The 17,137-nt window shown below is 37.0% G+C and overlaps 1 long non-coding RNA gene across 1 annotated transcript; it reads left to right on the top strand.

Moving 5' to 3' along the window:
- The first annotated feature begins 3,643 nt into the window (after nt 1–3,643).
- LOC114023432 lies at nt 3,644–6,135 on the top strand. The gene is made up of 3 exons (XR_003566789.1): nt 3,644–3,888; nt 4,776–4,861; nt 5,910–6,135. It is a non-coding gene; the product is annotated as an uncharacterized LOC114023432 (long non-coding RNA).
- Nucleotides 6,136–17,137: the final 11,002 nt, after the last annotated feature.

Raw genomic sequence — 17,137 nt, 5'->3', positions numbered from 1 at the left:
AAGACAACCAGAGAAAATACTTGGAATCAGGAGATGTTGTGTCTTGTTTGTGGAACATCGAGTAGATCAGGGTCACTGGATCTCAGAGTATGTGGGGAGGAGGGGGCAAGGATGCTGTAAGGTGTAAGAAGACAAGAAAGATAGGAGGGGGCCAGGTTATGAAGGGCTTTGAACACCAAATAGAAGATTTTATATTTGATCGTGGAGATGATAGGGAGTCACTGGGGCTTATTGAGTAGGGAGGTGACATCATCAGACTTGTGCTTTAGGAAGATCACTTGGGAAACTGAATGGAGGCTAGACTGGAGTGGGAAGAGACACCAATCAGCAAGCTGTTGCAATAGCCTTAGTGATGAAGAGAATAGTGATGAAGGCTTGCACCAGGGCTGTGAAAGTGTCAGAGGAATAAGGGTGTGTGTGTGAGAGATGTTTAGTAGTTTTCAGCTGGATCCAACTCTTCATGACCCCATTTGGTGTTGGAGTGGTTTGCCATTTCCTTCTCCAGCTCATTTTACAGATGAGGAAACTGAGGCACACAGGGTTAAGTGACTTTCCCAGGGTCTTATTGCTTTACAATTATTATCTCATTTGATCTTCACAACAATATATTGAGAAGTTCTGTCTATTTTACAGATGAGGAAAGTGATGCTCAGAGAGTCTAAATGATTTGCCCAGGGTCATGAAGATCGTGACAGAGGTAGAAATGTGAACTCAGGCTTCCCGACTCCAAGTACAGTGCTCTATCCACTGTATCATGTTGCTTCTCCTTTCAGTTTAAAGTAGAGAAGAGAGTTGGAAGGAGTGTTGGGCTTGGAGTTGAATCTTGTCTTAGACACTTACTGTCTGTGTGACCCTGGGCAAATCATTTAACCTCTCTCAGCCTCAGTTTCCTCATCTGTAAAGTGGAGACAATAATTGTATCTACCTCACATGGTTATTGTAAAGATATAATAAGCTATTATTTGTAAAGCACTCTACAAATCTTAAAAGGGGCAGCTAGGTGATAGAGGGGATAGAGCACTAGATGTGGAACTGAAAAGACCCATCTTCTTAAGTTTGAATCCAGCCCCAAACACTTAGCAGCTGTTTTAGCACTTAACCCTGTTTGCCTCAGTTTCTTCATCTGTAAAATGAATTGGTGAAGGAAATGGCAAACCACTTCGGTATCTATCTTCACCAAGAAAACCCCAAATGGGATCATGGAGAGTCAGACACGACTGAAAAATGACAACAACAAATCTTAAAACTCTATATAAATTAAGAAAATATTATGATGTTGGTTAATGAGATAATACTAAGAAAACTTTTAAGTTTTCGGCCATGTGCAAAACACTCTGCCGGTACCAGGGAAGTTAGAAAGATGCATGAGACCTCTCAAGTAGAGGAGATAAGGCATGTACCTACATAAACACAATGCAATGTAGATTGGGATAAGTGTGATAGGAGAGGTAAAAACAAAGTGCTGAGTGAGAACCCAGAGGATGAGGAGGAGATAACGTTTGCCTTGGGAATCAATGAAGGCTTCATGGAGGAAGCAGTTCAGTAACTTTGTTGTGCTGGTTATGCTGATGTCAGCTTGAACCGGTTCATAAGAGCCAGTTGTTAAATTTTCAGCGTGAGCACATACACCTCAGAAATTGTCAATTGCTATAAATCAAGGCTTGATTTGTTGTTTTGTTGATTGCTCAGACTTAAGGATATGATGGAGAAAATGTTAAAAATGCAGATTAAACTTAAAAGTGTGTTGTGAGTACTTTCTTTTTTTTAAGAGCTAGTTATTAAATGTTTAACAGCACACCTGATAACAAATCTTGAAGGGTCAGTCACTGGCAAGCCTATGGCCAGCCCCAGAGATTCTGTAATGAACTGAGGGGTGTTTAATGGTATCATAGATTTGGGGATGTAAGGTACCTAAAGGCCATCTCTTGTCCAAAGGGGTTCAATGACTTGCCCAATGCCACACAGAAAGAAAGTAGCTAAGCCAGGATTTGAGCCCAGGTTCTCTGGCTTTGAATTCCGTGCTTCTTCTCATTTTGAATGGTGGAGATGAAGGGGTAGAGAAGGCATGCCAGGTACACAGTACAGTGGAAGCAAAGTCACAAAGGTGGGAAAATACATGTGGGAAAGTGGAGAGTGGGTTTGAGTAATGGTGAATGTCTGGCTTTTCTGGAGGGGGAATCACAGGAGACAAGGCCAGAGAAATATCACAGAAGTTCAGAGCTAGAACGGAACGTAGATAATACGTGGTCTAACTCCCTCCTTTTTCAGACCAAGAGATTGAGTCTGAGAGAGACTGAGTGCAATCCCCAGAATTACACAGCTGAAGAGGGCCGAGCTGAATCTCAAGCCAGTGTCGTCTTCTTCTTCTTCTTCTTCTTCTTCTTCTTCTTCTTCTTCTTCTTTCTTCTTCTTCTTTTTGCTTTTTGGTGAAGCAATCAGGGTTAAGTGACTTGCCCAGGGTCACACAGCTAGTAAGTATCAAGGCTGGATTTGAACCCAGGTCCTCCTGACTCTAAGGCCAGAATTCTATTCACTGCACCACTAGCTGCCCCAAGCCCATGTCTTCTAACTTCAAATTCATTCTCTTTCTACCATTCCGTGTTGATTGAGGGCATACAATGGAGGATCTTGAATGTCATGCTTCTTCTGCAGGCCATGAGGAGCCAGTGAGGAATTCTGAGCTGGAGTGTAACATGAACAGAGCTGTGTTTTTTTTTAAGGAAGATCCTCTGACAGCAATGTGTAGGATACACTGGACTGGAGAGGAAGAGACCACTTTAAAAGCTACTGAAATTCTCCAGACAGCATAGATGACTAACTTTTGACCACAAAGTCATGGAGGGCATCTGCCATACTCTTCCACAAAATCTCCTTGGTGATGCCATCATAGATAATTCTGGCCTGGAGAGATCACAAGCCTGGCACAAAGGATGACCTCATGCTCTCTTTTCCTGTGATTAAGAGTAGCAGGCCATGGAAAGAGTTTGGCTCTCATCTTAAGGAGTGGAATAAATAATATGCCAGCGTAACTGGATGGTCTAGATGACAGCAAGAAAAAAAAAAGGTTTGGCTACTAAACTGTGGAAGAGAAAATAAGCATCCTTCCAAAAGAAGACCAACATCTTGGCTGAGTACTTTAATGAGAGAATGAAGACCAAGAGCAGATGTGATAAATATTACTTGGGAAGAAGGGATAGGGTTGAATAATATACAGAGTGGGAGCAGAAAAAGTCTGCCAGGACCCAAAGATTAATTCAAGACCATTTTCTTGGGAGTTGGGTAAACTGGGACCTTTACCCATGGAGGGATAAATTGAACAAAGGGAAAAAAATGTGAGCTGTGTCTTCATCTTGTTTAAACATCAGAACACAACAGTGAATGAAAGTCACATATGTGAAAAACACTATATTTCTGTTTTTTCTTCATCATCACATTTTGTTTTTGAGCTTGCTTTCTCTGCAGCTGGCACTTCTGTTTACGTTAAGAGATCAGATGCATGAACTACCTCATTTGTGGCCTATGCCAGCCTGACCAGCTTTTGGACGAATGTCAATTCTGACCGGACATTTTATTCTTCATTTCATTTGTTATTTCCTAAAGCTAAGCACATCTTGCTGAGTTGTTTTGTTTAGGTTTATTGCATACGAAGGCAGCAATGTTCTAGAAATAAACGTTTAGACATGCTTGTTTGATCCAAGAAAGACTTTTATTTATACTTCAAGGGGAGGGGTTATTCACTGATGTTTTGGAAACTCTGGAAAGCAGCTGATACGCAAAGAAAATAGAGCTTTTCTGCTATCACTGTGCAGCTCTCGAATATCAAGGAAGCAAAAGTATCCGGAAACATGATCGTCAAACTGTTAGGAGCATGAATACCACAGAAAACACGTAAGTAATTGGATAAATGTGTTAATCATTTTCTTGCAAGCAATTAATGAGTTCTAATTTGTAATTTGTTTTTGGACAAAGATCTGTTTTATGTGAATGTGTTAGTTTGGAACTTTTAAAAACTTTTATGAACTTTGTAGAGGCAAGGGGGCAGAGTGGATTTGGAGCCTGCTTTAGAGTCAGGAAAAATCTAGGTTCAATTGATCTATCAATAAACATTTATTAAACATCTCCAATGTGCCAGGCACTGTTCTAAGTACTGGAGATTCAAAAAGAGGTAATAGACACCTGCCCTCAAGAAGTGCATAATCTAACGGGAGAGACAACATATAAACAAATATATACAGAGCAAGCTAAGTACAGGATAAATAGGAAATAATTAACAGAGGAAAAGGGTTAAAATTAAGAAGGTTGGGAAGGGTTTCCTCCCTCTGACCCATACTGGCTGTTTAACCATGGATCCTTAATCTTTCAGCATCAAAGACAATTATCAGAAATGGTAAATTATAGGTGAGTTGTTGAGGAAATTTCCAAACTGGGAATTCCTTTCAATGATGAAATCATAGGTCTGGACCACTCCTCCCTTCTCCCCAAACAACAACAACAACAACAACAACAAACCATGCCCAACCACTAAACACACACATGCACACACATACACACACACATACACTTTTATAGGGAAAGACTACTGTATATGCCTTTATTATAAAACAATAATATCTGCAAGCACACATGAAAATAATTTGAGAAATAATCTTATTCATCTTGAATATCCCGAAGCCCTTTCCCAAAGCCACATTACCTCGTGACCAGAATATTTTAATAGTTTCCTATTTGGTCTCCTAGAACTAAACTGCTCCCTCTCCAATTTATCCTCTACACAGCTGCCAAGGTGGTATTCCTAAAACCCAGATCTAACTGCGTTCTTCTTCTGCTTAAGAAACTTCAGTGGCTCCCTATTACCTGTAGGGTAAGATGTAATCTCTGCTGTTTGGCATTTAAGGCCCTTTATAATTGGACTTCTGTTTATCTTTCCAGGCTGATGACACATAATTTCCTTTCACTCCTCTATGCTCCATCTTGAGCAGCCTACTCACTTTCCCCTGCACATTGTATTCTATCTCCTGCCTCCATAACTTTGCATAGGCTGTATCCAGTTTCTAGAATACTCTTCCTCCTCACCATCACCTTTGGAACCCTTGTCTCCCTTCAAATCTCATATCAAGTACATATCCCATAAAATATTATTCCTAATCTTTCCATTTGTTAGTGTTATCCTTGACCTGGAAATTCCTTTGTATTTATTATATGATCCTTTGCATTTATTGTATATTAATTTATATTTATTGAATATCCCTTTGTGTTTATTTTGTCTTTACTTATCTGTATATATAAAGGGAATAGGGGGCCCTACGATGATGAGATCACAAGATTATTGGTAGATTATAACATCTTTGTTTTTCAAGAAGCAAAAAAAAATGTTCTTTCCTTCTCACCTCTGCTACCCTTTCTCACCATTTGCAAAAAGAAAAAAAAGAAAAGAAAAATGAATCCTCTGTAACAAATATGCATAGTCAACCAAAACAAATTTCTATATTGGCCATCTCCAAAAAATATACATCTCAATCTGCACCCTCAATCCATCCCCTCTCTGTAAGGAGGTGGGAAGCATGTTTCATTATGGGTCCTATTGATTATAGGATCTTAATGATGGTTTTCTCCCTATGAGAATGTAAACTCCTTGCTGTCAAGGACTGTTTTGTTTTAGTCTTTTTATCCTTAGTACCTAGTACCATGCCTGGCACATAGTAAGTGCCTAATAAATACTTGTTGAATTGAATTAAATTGAATTGACCCTGAATTATTAAATACCATGCCCGTGGAGGGTTTTGAATCTGGGCTTGTTGGTGGACTGTGTGTTGATCATCCAAAGACAAGCCTTGCTAGTTTGTGTACATACTCATCACTAGAAGGATTTTCATTCATTCATTCATTCATTTGTTTGTTTGTTTTTGCAGATTCAACTCATGGTAATCAGAGGACCTGGGTCATAATTCTAATTCTACTCCTTACCATTAGTGGGACCACTTCTCTATGTTTCTATTTCCTCACCTGTAAAATGAGGTTTTTGGACTAGAATCATAGGTTTCCAAAGTGAGTGATACCACCCCTTGGAACAATCCAGTGGGCCAGTAGTAGCCTGGGGTGTAATTGGGGGAGCATTGAATAAAAATAAGGGGCAGTGGAAGCATAAGGAAAGAAGAGAAGATGAGAAAATTTTGAAAAACCATTTATACATGTTTCATCTGCTGTGTAACAGTTAAAATTGTAGGATTACATTATTTTCCAAATAAATACACAGAATGCAAGTTATAACCAATCAGTGGTCAAGTCCACCAACAGGTCTTAACAAGTAAGTGTTGGCAGGCAAGCATGTTGCAAGCATTGTTGGGAAGTCCAGCATTCATGGGCAAGAATATGTGTATGTAATGACTTGTTTACAATACGGTACTTACTATACAGTTACATGATGCAATATTGCATCATCAAAATTTCAATGCAGGAAAACCCCCCACAAATTTATAAGAAATTATTAAATTTAAGACATGTCATCTTTTAATAAAATATTTTATATTTTTCCTGAAATGATATAAATTTTTTTAAAAAACTGTTAAAGGGTTAAAGAAAGTAGGTTTCCAGAGGGGTGCTGAGTAATTTTTTTTAAAGAGGATTGTAAGTCAAATAAGTTTGGGAACCTCTGGACTAGATAATCTTTAAGGTTCTTTCTAGGTTTAAATCCTTTGACACGATTAGATGATTTTGTAATTTCTGTATTTCTTTTTTCACTATTATCATTGAAAACAGTACTTCAGCGGCTGTAGATCTCATTCACCACTTTCTTTCATTTTTTTGTTGGTGTTGTGTGCCCTTATAAAGGCATCTTGGGATTGTGGAGAGAGAATCAGGAAGACCTGTGGTCAAATCCTGCCTTAGATGATAACTGTGTGACTCTAAGTAAGTCTCTCCACCTGTATGTGTCTTAGGTATTTCTCTAGAATAGGGCAATGTGGGGTCTTGGAGAGCAAGAACCCTGCCTCTGTGGTCAAAAGACATGTTCAGAGTCCTACCTCTCCCATTTGTTACTTGGATGACCTTGGGCAAATCACTGAGCTTCCTCATCTGTAAAATAAGGGAATTGGATCAGATGGCCTCTGAGGTCCCTTCCAGCTCTAAATCTATGATCTTAAGTCAGAGGTGTCAACACAAGGACCAGATGAAAACATAATTGGGGAAAGACTTACACGAACTGATGCAAAGTGAAGTGAGCAGAACCAGGAGAACATTGTACTCAGTAACAGTACTATACAATGATCAACTGTGAATGATTTAGCTACTCTCAGCAATATAGTGACCTGAGATAATTCCAAAGGACTCAGGATAAAAAATACTATCCATCTACAGAGAAAGAATTGATGGAGTCTGAATGCAGATCAAAGCCTACTATTTTTCACTTTATTTTTTTTGTGGTTTTTTATCTGTTTCTTCTTTTACAACATGATTAATGTGGAAATATGTTTTACATGATTGCACATACATAAGGTATTTCAAATTACTTACCCTCTTAGGGAGGGGGGAGGGGAAGGACGGAGGAAATTTGGAACTCAGTTTTTTTTAAATGAACATTAAACATTGTCTTTATATGTAATTGGGGAATATTTTATTTTTCCCCAATAAAAAAAATAAAATAAAATACCATAAAAATGTAATTAAGAAATATTTAACAAACTATAAAAATACAATAGAACGTAACATTAATGTGTGGTTTTGCTAAGTCAATATGCAACAGTAGGGGTCCTTAGGTACAGTTTAGTGCCCTCTTTTTCTATTTGAGTTTGAAATCATTGGACTAAGTCATAACTGTACTGTGCTCTGGGTTGATGTAGGGAATTCCTCACAAAATCACAGATTCTTTGAGTAGTTGACAACCATACACCTGTACATTTCTCTCATCTATATTACTTTTTTGGAGAGAAAATTGTGACATCACAGAGAAGCAAAGCTTTCATAAAAATAACAATATCAAAAGAATCAATAGCAACAGAAGTAGAAACCACTAATTATTAAGAGTTTACATTTCCCCAGAAAACAAATGCTAAAAATCATACAGAACAATGTCATCCATATAGAAAAGAATTGGCTTACTATACAAATCTTGGTCTGGATAACCCCTGGCAGCCAAGAGCAGTAGTGGTATGATCATAGATGAAGGGGGTGGGGGTAGAGATAGAAAAAGAGCAGAATATTATGATGATTTAGCTCTTTGCATGCCTTAGTGTAATCTGGTTATGTCTAAATCCATAATGTTTGCTCCCATAGAGGATGGCCCCAGGAGGCTTAGACAGACCTAAGATTATTCTGCTATTAAGCATTTCAGGGAATCCTGGGGAGGTTGGGAGGGTAAGAATGGGGAGTGAGAATCATTCATTGCATAATTGAGTCCAGAGATCCATTTTGATCCAGGGATTCTTGGAGCCTTCCTCGAATTCACCCTAAAGGAATCTGAACCCCTCCCAAGTTCAAATATATTCTGCTCCTTTTTGGTCAGCTACCACTGAGCAAGCAAACTTCTAGGAAAATACATTGGTCCCAGACTTTCAACAGAACTGGAAGGTGGTATCAACAAGAAAGAAAGAAAGAAAGTGATGACACCAATTCTACTTTCTTCCCATTAGAAAAAAGCTAGGGACCTTTCCTCATGCCTAGGTGGTGCAGTAAATAGATTGTTGGACTTGGAGTCAGGGAGACTCAAATTTAAATCTTCCCCCAAACACTTACTAGTTGTATAACCCTGGACAATTTACATCACTTCTCAGCCACAGTTTCCTCATCTGTAAAATGGGAATGATAATAGCATCTACCTCACAGGGCTGTTGTGAAGATCAAATGAGATTATATATATATACACACACATATATACATGTATATGTATACATATAACTATACAAAGCTTGGTCTGGATTACCCCTGGTGTATCTTGTGTGTACATATGTATATGTGTATGTATGTATGTATGTATGTATATATATATGTGCTTTACAAGTATTAAAGTATTATATAAATGCTAGGCATTATTATTTAAAAACTTTTTTTTTCTTGCCCATAGTTTCAAATAGTTGTGTTGTTCCATCATTGGGAACATAATAACAAGCCAATTAACCATACTGGGTTAATAAAAGTGAAAAGTTATTTATTTGAATATTAGATTCTGAATTATTAAGTGATCAAATCAATCAAGAAAGAATACACATCTATTTTATATCAATAAAGTAATTACAGAGCTCAGAGCAACCTTAGAGATAGTTATAGGATTGGGACTGGATCTGTGATTTTATTGGGATAAAGAACTTTCCAATGAGGAAACTTCCTCTATAAATTCAGGTTGGCATCTTCACTGCAACTTGTAGTCTTAAAGATTTTCGTAGAGCCTTGAGAGGTCACATGAATGACTTGCTCATGGTCACATGGCTAGCACATGTCGTAAGTGGGACTTGAACTCAGGTCTTCCTGGGTTCACTATGCCACATTGCTTCTCAAAGATATTTACAAGTTTTTTTTTAAAATGGCTTTCTTTGAAGGTACTTAGATGAAGACAAGCAAAATTTTCTCTTTAAGTATGAATGATAACTTTCTTGCAACATATTTCTTTACCTCTTTCTATACCCATACCTTTCATTGGAGCTGCCTAGATAATTTTTGGATTATTTATATTTGCTTCACATCTTAAGCATTTTTTGATGCTGTATCTTTCCATTCATAAAATGTTTGAACAATGTATGTAGCAGTTTTCCTTTGATCAAAATGGATATTGTAAGATTTTAATGGAGCCTTAATGTCATCAATGAGGGTATTCTCTCCAATGATGTAGATCAACCCATCTATACCTGTCCATCTTTTGCAACTCTCATCTCTGTTCTTCACTATATTCACAAGGGGGTCCATTAAATAATCTTCTTTGCATTCCCGTGGCACTCCATAGATGCCAGGGGAACATGCCAGCTATCTATTAATTGTTCTTTGTCTTTACTGACTCACCTTTCTTTCACTGAATACGTCTTTTATACCACTTCTTCTGTGTGATTCCTCATCTGCAATGTGTTGTATTCTGCTCAAGCTCAAAATAATCTTTTCATTGCCCTTTAGATAATCTTCCACCTCAGATCGTCAGAGAATATAGTGTTCCATGACCCATGGCCTTGAAATATCCCCGTATCATTACTGAAAAAATATGGGCCTTGGTTTCAGAGAAAAGCTTGAGACTATTAAAAAAAACTGTATCATTTTCTAAATGAAACACAACTTTTCTTTCCTCCACCTGTTTGCTTTTTAGGCCCATCACATTGTCCACTCGCAGTGTCTGTCCCAGATGGATAAGCTCTATAGTTTGTCCATACAATTGTATATCATCATTCAGACCATAGGAATTTTTCATCTACTTTGTTTTCCCCATCTGTGTGGTTAGGCCAGACTCTTAAATTAATCTGGTATCTCATTTAGGAAATTCTACAATATTATGTATAATTACAATTAGCATAGTATCTTCCATAAATAGGAGCATTTGGAAGATCTTCATCTATAGGGATATTCTTCTTCCATTTATACTCTATGTTGGATCTCCTCCAGGACAGAGACGAATATGTTTGCTGGTGACATGTTCCCCTGTTTTATGCTTAGATTGATAATAGTAATCAGGGACCTTAAACAAAATTATCTTTGTAGTTGCCTCATTCCAGTAATTGTGTGTGATTTTTGACACATGCTTGGGAGACATATTGTTGGAGGAGATCCTTTAAGATGGCAGTTTGCTCTACCAAAACAAGTGCTTTTTATATAGTCAATAGACAATAAACACTGTGGCCTCTTGTGTTTACCTCTGAACCAATTTTATGATTGTAAATATGTGGCAACTGGCACATGGTAGCCACTTAATAAATCCTTGTTGATTATCATTAGTAGAAGCCTGCCTATTCTCTTCTAATACCCTTATTATAATGGTAGATCATTCTCAAAAAAAATTTGCATAGAAAGGAAAGTAAGCAAATAGATTGGTAAATATTGATGCTCTCTTGGTCTCTATTTCCATGGGCAAAATCAAGGTCCAAGTGTTTTTCCTTTTCTTTGGAATTTTCCTGCCTTTCTTCTACCTTAAAAATTGATCCATCAGTGCCCTCAAAATTGTTTCTTGGATCTCTTCTGAGGGTGATGTTTAGCATTTTTCTTACCCCTGTTTACTTCAGTGCCATTTCCATTTCTTGCAGCACACATGTAGGGTCATAATGCTAGGGCTGAAACGTGATTGCTTCGTTGTTCTTGATGATGGAAATAGTTCAAAAGAATCTTTATAGACCTTTTCCATATTGTGTCCATTTGTTGTTTTTTAAGTGTGATGCTTAAATGCTCTTGAGGTGGTTTTGTTTAGTTGGGTCTCTAGCCAAACTTTCTTTAACGTTGCCTCCCCCACCCTTTCTCTTTTATGAGGTGATGCTTCTCACAATTTTCCATCATTCTTTTCCATAGAATTTTACAAACAATTGCATATTCTAAACTAGCATTGATCTTGGCTGCCATATTTCTCTGCTTGGCAAGGAAATCAAGTATTTCCTGGCTGAAACAGTTTTTAGTTTCTTTTAGTCTCCTTATTATGACAATTGATTTACAGTAGTTAAACTTCTGTATGAAATTGTTATAAACAGTGTCAATGTTCATATAGATTACCTTATTTGTATTTTTGATGTTTCATTTATGTTTTACTTCCCAATAATGCCCACCAGAGACATCTCCTTGTAACAGTTAATCAAAACCAACTGATAGAGCAACTGTTTTGAGCAGCACATGCAACATTCTGTACCTGTACTCTATCACCTCTCTACCAGAGGAGGGTAGCACTAGTCTGTATTTTAAAAGATGGAAAATCTATTTTGTAATTGTTAGACTTATCAGAATTTGCAATCATAATAGGATAATAAGGAAAACACTAAAAACTGGGTTGGCTTTTTAGTAATATTTGTCTTTCAAATTAAGAAGTAATACTAATTTAACTATAGAATACTGACTATTAGTAGGGGGAAATACATTGGGATATAGAAAGAGGGCATGATGTGAAAAATGTGAAAGATAGAGAGTAAGCTTGTGCGTTCCCAAGTAGCAGTTTAGCTGTAAATATAGCTGGGATGTGAAACCAAACAAACATCTGGCAGAACAGTCATATCCCATTAGAACAGAAAATAAACAAAGTATCAGAATAAAGGCAAAGGAAATAAACACCAACCTGCAAGATGAAAATATTGAATAAGAAAAATTATAACAGTTGAAAATCAGCAAATCACTGGAGAAAGAAGTAGGTTAAAATAATTTGACTGGTTAAGAGAAAAGAAGGCACTTTGGGAATGGGTGGTGGAAAGAAAATTTCAACTGGGTTACTGAAAATCCTATCTCAAGTCTTTAATTTTTAAAAATGACTAAAAGATGAGGATTGGTAAAATAGACTACCTTGAATTAGGAAAATGCTTTATGTCAGTGATCCTGGAGAACTTTGATGGCATCTGATTTTTAAGTCAGCAAATGTGAGTCTTTAGATTCTGGCTGTGCATATGTCACTGTCCTTAATAGAAAGTAACTTCCTGGAGGTCAGGGACTGTTTCATTTTTTGTCTTTGCATCTCAAGTTCCTAAGTACAGTGTTTGCTGTAAACTAGGCACGTGGTAAATACTTGTTGATTGAATCCAAAAAAAGGATGATGAAAACAGAACTTAATATGAGGGAGAGCAATCAGGGTCCAATATACTCTAAGGATTATGTTGTTGTTCAGTCATTTCAGTTATGTCCAACTCTTTCTGACCTCATTTGAAGTTCTCAGGGCAAAGATTCTGGAGTGGTTTGCCATTTCCTTCTCCAGCTCATTTTACAGTTGAGGAAACTCAGGCAAACTGTGTTAAGTGACTTGCCCAAGGTCACACAGTAAGTGTCTGAAGCCAGATTTGAACTCAGGTCTTCCTAATTCCAGTACTGGCACTCTATCCACTGCATTATTTAGCAAGGGCCCTTTCAATTTATTTATAACTGAAATCTCTTATATGTGTTGTCTTCCCCATTAGAATGGGAGTGAGCTCCTTGAAAGCAGGGATTGACTTGCTTTTTTATTGGTATCCCCAATGCTTAGACCAATGCCTTGTACATACTAAGTATGTAGTCAATGCTTTTTCCAAACATTCAATTCTTCTTCAATATTAAAGTTATTGTCTGAGTTGTTCTCTTGGAGATGCCTACTTTACATCAGTTAATGGAAGATTTTCCAAGTTAATATAAATACTTCATATTTATTTATACTATATGTTTTATATATTATACATATGTATATTATATTGATTTCTTATGGTGAAATAACATTCCATTACATTTAGATACCACAAGTTGCTCACCCATTCTCCTAATGATGGCCACCTACTTTGTTTCTATTTTTTTTAGAACAACAAAAAGTACTGCTATAAAAAACAGCTATTGGACTTTTATCTTCTTGAGTTAACAAGCCAGTAGTGGTGTCACTGGGACAGAGGGAACATACAGTTTACTAACTTTTCCAGCATAGTTCCAAATTGTTTTCCAGAATGTTGGACCAGTTGACAATTCTAACACTTACTGTGTTCATCTGTTATCTTTTCTGAACTGATAGGTATAGGTTGACCCTTAGTATTGCTTTAATTTGAATTTCCCTTCTTAGTAGGAATTTGGTACATCATTCTATGTCCTGGTAGCTTGCATTTCTTCTTTTGAAAATTGCCTGCTCTCTGTAGCTAAGATCAAAGAAACAGGGAAAGGACTCATATGTACAAAAAATATTGTAGCAACTCTTGATGCAGTAGCAAAGAACTTGAAAGTAAAGGGATGCCCAACTAGTAAACAAATTATGGTATGTGAATGTAATAGACTATCATTGTGCCATAAGAAATGACAAAATGGGCAATTTCAGAGGTATCTTGGAAGACCTCTATGAACCGATGCAGAATGAAGTGAACAGAACCAAGAGAACAATCCATACAGTGACAATAATGCTTTAAAGAAAAATAACTTAGAAAGATTTGAGAACTCTGATGAAGCCCAGAAGACTAAACATTAAATAAACCACCTATCTTCTGAGAGAGAGGTGATACACTTAAAATGCAAAACGAGACATACATTTTTGGGTATGACCAATGTGAGGATGCATTTTGCTGAACTCTGCATATCTGTTATAATCATTTTTTCTTTTATTAGGAGAAATAATAAATGGTTATAATAATAATTTATTTTTAAAGGTTGCCTGTTCCTATCCTTTTGTCTACTAACCTATTAGGAAATGCCTCTTATTACAATATATTTTCATCGGTTCTCTATGTATTTTATATATATCAGACCTTTTAGAATTTCTGCAAGGATTTCCCCTAGTCAACAGCATCTCTTCTTATTCTAGCTGCAATGATTTATTATGCAAAAGGTTCTCAATTTTACATAATCAAAATGGTCTGTCAGTCTTTTATGATCATCACTATTTTCTATATATTTTATATATTATATATTTCTATATATTTATTTATTATATTATATATTATATATTATATATTATGTTTATATATTATATATTACATCATATAATATATAATACATTATTATATATTATATAAATGTTATTATATATAATATATAATATATAGTATATAGTATATATAATAACATATAATTATAATATATTACATATAATATATTTTATAATATATTATATATATTATATTTATTTCTATATATTTATAGATCTATATATATTATTTCTATATATTTTATATATTTCTATATATTTTATATATTTTCTGTTTGTTTAAGAATTCATTCCCTAAACAGAGTTGTGGAAAGTACTTCCTTCCATTCTAAAATTTTTTAATAGTTTATATAAAATTTATATATACATATATAAAATTTACATAAAATTTCTATTTTAATCACTCATCCTCCATTTGGGTCCAATGCCTTTCTGCTCCAATAAGCCCTCTCTCACATAACAAAAGGTGGTACTTCATTTGTAATAGTGAGGAGGAATGGAGGCATTGCAGAAAAGGATCATCAACATGATCAGTAAACATTTTTGTGCGAGTGTCACGAGGGCACTGTGTTAAGCATTTAAACTATTTGTGCTGTCGTATCAATTCATAAAAATCTATCTGTTATCTAAATCTATCTAAATAAGGACAGAAAAGTAGAAAAAGACACAATTTGGCAAGATAACATCTACTTTTTTCAGACTTTTTCAAAGTTGGTGAAAACTGGACATTTTAAAGTGATGTGGGACAGTGCAGGTGGCAGAACAACTTCAGTTTGAGCCCTGGCATTTCTGGCCTTGTTGTCATTGGAGTCACTATTTCTTCTCTAGTTTTCAAAATGGCTATTTTCATAAGCCTGAACCTTCTGGTGTATATGCAGAGGAGCGAGTTTCTTTGACTGGACAAAGAAGATGGAGGGCAGCAGCCTGGTGTGAGTACCTGGGGCTCTGGCCTGGAAATTGGCAGACCTATTTGTACTCTTAGTTTTGCCATAACTTGCTATGTGACCTTGGGCAAATCATTAGCTAATCTCTCTCAGCCTCAGTTTATTCATCCCTAAAATGGAAGAAGAATGGATAGTCTAGACTAGCGTTCCCCAGGTAGCGAACTTTGGGCCCCTGGGGACTAAGGAATTATTTCAATAAGTCTGTGTATCCCTACATAAGCATACAGACCCTCAGCAGAATGAATGCAGAATACTCCTAACTTATATGTACTATTCATTTTCAAATGTCATCACTGATCTAAACCACCCCAAAGGTTTCTTTAAGTTCTGAAATTCTATCAGTCTCTGATTGGCATGCAGTGGAGAGGGAGAAAATAACAACTAGGACCAGGATATAAGGATTGTTTAGGAGATAGGGAAGACATCTCCGAGGGCCGTGCCTTACCTACTTTTTCCAGTCACAAACTCTACTCAGTTCTTCCTTCATCCTTCCTTCATCTGCCATCAGTTTTAGTCTGGTAAATTTTATTTAAGGGGTGTGTGTGTGTGTGTGTGTGTGTGTGTGTGTTGGGGGGTTGAGCAAGATAATAGAGAATTTATTCTTTATGGAAAGCTTTTTGAAAATAAAAATGATTCATTCATTTTTAGAAGGAGGTGCTTCAGGCATCTGGCCAGCCAAATGGAGGGTTGAATAAATATCAGGAAATATCAGGTAAAATGACCTCTTCCCCAATACTTCACCTCTAATCCTACGATGCCACTGTCTGGTTAATTCAGACAAAGATGGGATGAAGAGTCTTGAGGGGGAGGGGAGGATCTAAATTATGAAGATAATTGCAATTCTTTAAGTTGGTAGGATTTGTATTGGTCTGCTTTTGGTACGATGAAGTTTCTTTCTGTATACTTCCCCAATATCTTCTAGGCATTCTCAGGGATGAAAAAAACACCTACATCTTCCAAGGAGGCAAGGAACATAGGAATTTGCCAGATTCTGCAACTGAGCTCAGCATAAGCTCAGTGTGACTCCTGAGATATGAAGGAAATTGGTGAGAAGTCAAAGAGAGCAAAGTGGGAACTGGAACAAAAAGAAATGTGTTCAGAGACCCTTCTCTGCCCCTCCCACCTAAATCACTCTTCTGCCCCAGAAAGGTAGGGAAGATCCTAGACCCACAGACTGAATCAAATCACCATTTCCAAATTTTGGTTCAGCCACAAAGTGGAGACCTAGTAGGTGAGATTGATTCAGAGAGGAGCCAGAATTCCTTTTTCAGCTCACAGGAGACCCAGAACCCTGAATCATCCAAACACTGGAGATGCTAGGAAAATATTTTGGGCATAGTTGGTTCTATACTCCAGGCTTCTGACCATGCCTGGCAGGAAGGTGGTGGCATCATAGAAACAGGCACTTCTAAGGACTCAGTTGCCTTCAGCTAAGGCAGGATACCCCTGCTCCTCACTGTGGGGTGAGGGCTTTTATATAAGGGGAGCTTGATCTGAGTAGCATCCACAATCTTAGTCCTGGTTGGGCTAGGAAAGCTTCCTCCCCTCTCTAGCCCCAGCCACAGAGGTGCTCCTTTGGAAGGACTCATCCTCTTTCTATATGAGTTTGGAAGCCTTCCCCTCTTACATTTAAGTCTTCCTCTTGGAATGAATTTGCTCTTCCAGTCTAGGCAGA

This window comes from Vombatus ursinus, unplaced genomic scaffold (assembly GCF_900497805.2).
Source record: "Vombatus ursinus unplaced genomic scaffold, bare-nosed wombat genome assembly UNPS02014818.1, whole genome shotgun sequence".
Lineage (NCBI taxonomy): Eukaryota > Metazoa > Chordata > Mammalia > Diprotodontia > Vombatidae > Vombatus > Vombatus ursinus.
Note: the sequence above shows the minus strand (reverse complement) of the source record. Positions and strands in the feature narration are given on the sequence as shown.